The sequence below is a fragment of the Merops nubicus genome, unplaced genomic scaffold (genome assembly GCF_000691845.1).
Source record: "Merops nubicus isolate BGI_N331 unplaced genomic scaffold, ASM69184v1 scaffold13477, whole genome shotgun sequence".
Lineage (NCBI taxonomy): Eukaryota > Metazoa > Chordata > Aves > Coraciiformes > Meropidae > Merops > Merops nubicus.
This window is the reverse complement of record NW_008621064.1, coordinates 20554-26191: the sequence shown is the minus strand read 5'-3', so window position 1 is coordinate 26191 and position 5638 is coordinate 20554.

The window sequence follows — 5638 nt, the reverse complement described above, 5'->3', positions numbered from 1 at the left end:
ATGTGAACCTGAACTGATGTGATAATTCATCAAGGAAATTGGTAACACCAGGTATAATATAGACACTTGGAACTGTTTGTAACTGTACAGAAAAGTGTTTATCAGCATTGCACCACTTAATGCTTTGGTAACATTTTTCTGTTTAAAAATGCCTAAAAGCATTTTCAGAAAGACAACCAAGAGTTTTAGCTTGCTCTCTGTGTTCAATCAAGCTGTTTGTTATTTTAAAAATTAAGAATACAGAATTCTACCATCTATTAGAACAGTAAGAGAGAAAAAGCATCTGATTTTTCTCCATTAAAATTCAGGCAAACCTGAAGCCTGCAAATTTCAAAATCTAAACTTGTATTGTACTCATCATATTTCCATGTTGATAGTGAAAACACTCAGCAAACTGTACTTCACACCCCACTACCGCAGGCCCTGTTCTCATACTTTTTGCTTAATAATGCACAAGAAACAACGTACTGGCTCAGTGCATCAGTGAGCGACTGCATAAAAATGTGAATAGGTAATCAGAAATGCATGCATTTCCCAGATGGTACATGATGAACACATTTCCTGCACCACCGAACATCAGACACAGGAAGCATCACCATCAGCACACAAAAGTCACTGTGCTGCAGTTTTTTTTCCTGTCTCTTTTTTTTTTTTTTTTTTAATCCAGGTGTCAGTCAGTATGGCTGAGAACCAAAAGTCCCCTGATTTCACAGAAATGAAACAGTTAATTTGTTTCTGATGGAAAGCCCCAGAAAGAAAAGGATATGATTTCTGATAAATTGTATGAGCTTATTACACTCTAATTAAGAAATGGTCATAAGAAAAAGTATGTGTATGAGTATGTGTATCTCAGGGAAATGTGCTTCAGTGTCATGAGGAAGTGTAATTCCTTGCACTGACTCTATAGTATAAAAATAATTGTAAATGCTAACAACATTTATAATAAAATATTGTTAACATTTTCCTTTAAACGTAAATCATAAAAGTTTGAAAAGATGCCATAGAGAAAGTAGTAACTGGAAGAACAGCTTATGGTCAGCAATGTTTTTTATTGGAACTTTCTCATAGCAAATGGTGACTCAGAACAGTCACATAAAGCATCCAGAGAAGTTAGTAACATGACTGAAGTCACACAAGCTGGGAGCTCAGTGCCCATGGAAACACTTAGGGGTGGAGACAGACAAAGGAAAAACCTGTCATAATGTCTTTATCTCCAGTAGGCATACCAGAATGGATTCAGTGAATGGCCTATATTTTAATCTCTGTATGATTCATAAAAACAGGGTACACTTCTAGGCTCTCCACAGTGATTTCAAGAGCTCCTGCAAGGTCCTGCCAGGTCTCCTCTTCACTGTCATGTTAAAGAGCAACTCCACAAGGTCCTCTACAGAAGCTAGGAAAACCCCTAAAAAAAAGAAAAAAAAAGTCCCCTGCGAGTATTCTGCAGACACTTCAGAAGTAGACAGGGCAATTTTGGACACAACTGGCAGTTTGCAGGAGCGATTCTGTGAAACCATTTTATAGTGAGGAAGTGAAAGAGCTAAAACACAATTCAGGAAAGCTCTGGGCACTTGTCCTCCAGAGTCAAGTCTCTGACTCTGTGCATGAGCTGAAACACTGAACTAAGTATGCCCTTCACTCTTTTTATGCTGCTCACAGAACAAATTCAACAGAACTTTTTCAGCTGGAAGGTTGTTACCTGAAATATAACTTGTGACACTCCTTGCTGTAGGTTGGCTTTAGACTTGAGATATTTTTCAAATATAGCAGTCCTCTTGTATTTTGAGAAGCCTAAACCATTCAGTATGTAATTCACTGTTTGTGCTTTACTTGAAGCAAAAATAAAACTACCAGTGAATTAATTAGGAGTAAAAGCTAACATTGAGACCATCTGAAAGTCCAAACCAAAGAAACATCTCTCAAAAAAACCCCTAAATTCTCAGTCAAATCAGAAAATTCATAATGGATACCATCATTCTGTTACAAAGCAATCACATGGTATGAGACAAAATTCTAATGTTCGAAAATATTAACGCTGCAGCTCAAAAGCACCTTTTTTTTTTTTTTTTTTTTTTTTTGTAAAATAAACAGTTTCCCCTGACATAGAAGCTAGTTCTAGTTTCTATTTCCTTTAAGTGCCTCTTTTGCTTGAGAGATAGGTTATCAGTAGTTTGTCTTCAGGTCATCTAAAAGACAGAAGCGTTTCAAATAAATCACTTGTTTTCATGGTTAAAGCTCAGATACATGACTGGTAAGCTCAGCCCTCTAGCCCAGCCCAGATTTGGCCAGATAACACTCTGGAAGTATATGGTGAACAGCAACAACACAATAAGGCCAAAATGTAAGCCAAAATGTAACATTCAGAGACAAAAATGGGCTGAAATAGAGAATGAATAAGGGTAAGGCCAGTCAAGAGCCAAAAGGCCAAAAAGAAACCTAAAAGGAGAAGTCACAGAGAAGCTTGAAGTCATTAGCACCACCAACTGGGACTTAGAGAGTCCATGGGACTTTTTATGCTCTTTGCTTTAACTGAACAAGTCCAGTGTTGTATTCTTGGAAATTCACATCTTTTTCTCTCTTGCACTCTACAAAGTCGTCACAAGAAAGAATGGGAAAAAACACTTGGGAGCAGATTGAATACTACCAAGTATGTACAAGTTTCTTCTGTGCACATTAAGAAGTTAGATGATTTGCCCATCACAAACCTACAAGAGATCTGGAAAACAGTTAAGAAAAAGCTGGTGATAGACAGCTGTTTTATCGTTGCTGAAAAAAAAAATACTCCTCAGTCCTTTTTTTTGGACAGAGTCAAATGAGGCGATATCCACCTTAGGACAGAGAGGATTTTGTATCAAATAATGGGGTAATTCCAAAACTGTAAGACTCTAAATATACTTTTTGTAATTTCCTATAATAGTAATGGAAGAAAAAGAGACTATAACAACAAAGTATTTCAAGCAGCAATTAGTCATCGTGCTCTGCATGAAACAACAAAGTATTATATATGCAGATTAGATGGTGGGATTTGAAAGTGATAGGTCTGTTGCAAATTATCTCATGATGGAACTGAAAAAAACCCCAGCAAATTAGGAGGACAAATGTTATGTGAAAAGCTTTCCACTGGGTCGGGACATAATTCCTCATGGTATCATGTTAAATCCCAGCAGAGCCTGGACTCCAGTTCTGTCTACAAGAAACAAAGACAGCAAACATGAATGGGAGTGAACACATAATATTTTGAAATATTATATTTTTTAAGTTATGTTAAGGATAAGTAGCACTGTTGACACTAAAAATGTCAAGTCAAGGTATTCAGAACAATAGAATCACACAAGCTGGAGGGGAGTAACATTTAGTCCATCCATCTGTAGAATCTAGTCCAACTCCTGCTCCAAGCAGGAACTTCTACAATAGCCACATTCACAGTTAGCAAAGTATTTTTAATTTATATTATTTCTTTTCTTTTCTTTTTTTTTTTTTTTTTTAATTCCATGCAGGTGTTTTCCTGTGGTCTACAGAAGCAGAAAGTAACTCAAGTAACAACAACAAAAAAAATATTTTCATTCCTATTAATCTTACAGTTTCTCCTTTTCCACTCACTTTATTTGTACACATACCTAGAGTATTATAGATATTTTTCCAGTCCTGAAATCAGATAATTCACACTGGGCTTAAAGAAATAAAATTCAAATGGGCTTAAAGATGAGTAGGCTTGCATAGAAAGAGTGAATCAGTCAGTGAAATATTCCATCAAGAGAAAAAAGGATGCCTTGAAGATCAGAGTTACTCAGAGGAAGAAAGTAATTGTCCATGGTGGGGGCAAAAAAAAAAAAAAAGTGACTAATAAACAAATTCCCACGTTGAGATACCTGCTACTGAATGAAGTAGGCTTTGTTTTTGCAGAGTTTAAGCAAGGTTTAGAGAAGAACGTGAGGATTTTGTTGCTTTAAATTGTCTTTACATCTCCTGTGACCCTAAAATAAAAGTTTACTAAAAGTTTAGGTGCCACACTTCTTCCTAGATACACATATCAGATACAAATCAGATACTCACAACTCCCGGTCTTCTTTCTATTTTTGCCAGTCTTACATGAATCTTTACACGTTTACAAATAGACCTAGCTTAGAATGAACCAGATAAAGAGCACTGATTTTCTTTGCACAGGCATAAAAAGCAGCAGTAATAGTTCAGGGACTGTGGCTTACTGATTTAGAAGACTGAGGAGGATTCTTAGATGAAAACATTAGTATACTAAGAGCATTATGAATTCAGAATATAAGGAGAGCAGAACATAAGATCAGCTAATGCCAGGTGGTCTGCTTGGTAACCACAACTTCTTCAACCCATTCCTCCTTCCCTTTTGACTGCCTTCAAGTATGGTAGCACCAGGATCCTACCAGCAAAGCTATCCTAAAGCCCAGTGGTGTAATATCTTCCAAAGGGATACATACAACCTTCCACAAGTGGGGATTTTTCTTGAACGTACTTTACCTCCCACCTATGCCAAACTTCCTCTGACTTGTGGCAAATGCAGGAAGAAAAAAAAAAATCTCCTGCATTTATTTCTGTTGGTGTCTGTTATCATCAAAGTATTCTTGACTGCACGCAGTGCAACATTATCAAGAAAAGTGCTATCATCTTCTATTGATCTACCAACAAGAACATCGAAAGTAGAATGGGCTGTATAGAGATGAAGCTGGAAAACACTTCAGATTCACGGAAATTTGTCCAATATAAGACAAGGTTATTTATGCAATGTATCAAAAACAAGGTTGTAGCCTCTGCAGAGGCCTCATTTCAGAATCTTTTAAGACAGTAAGGCCAAAGTTCACAAATTTCACCCTACCTAATGCTAATATAACCCATCTCCTCCTCTACCAAATAATGTAACTGGAAAACAATTCAAATATTGTGTGCCAGCAGCATTGCCTTGATGTAAGTAACAAGAATACTATTCTTTATTTACTCTGGAGAATACTTATTGCAAGAAGGTGAAGTACAAACTCCATGCAGTAGCACATGATAATCCCTTTCTAATCTCAGAAGGTAAAGATAGCAGCTTCATTTTAAATGGAGAACAGACACTCCTTGTCTGGTAGACAAACTGTCAGCAGTGCTGCATTGATAGACACAAGTGAACGAACTATCCCATGCTTCAGAGGAGCAGCTCTGCCTGGTCCCTCAGACTCACAGAACCCAACTTTTGGGTTACTTATACCTTCTTGCAGCTACAAGTTCAAGACATTGCCCCCCTAAAATGTACAGAGAGGAGGGGAACAGGAATTTTCCCTTCATGTAACACTTTTGTCTGTTGCCTTTCACCTTCCTACTGCATCCTTCTGAGAAGAGTTTGGATGCGGCACCTCTGTAGCCCCCCCTATAATGCACTGAGGACAGCTACTGACTGAAGAAATGCAATGCTGAGGCTGAACATCAAAAAAAAAAAGCGTGCTAATAAGAAAACAACTAGGGTACTGATAACACCTCTTCCTTCCTTTTTAGTCTTGTTCAGATGGATTAAGCCCAGTTAGTAAATACCTCTGTGTTACAAAGGTCAGTGTTTATCTGATAGTGTGGAGATAAATGTTTTCTGCAGTGCAACCTATGCAGACAAATTTATGTCACTGTTAATGCTCAG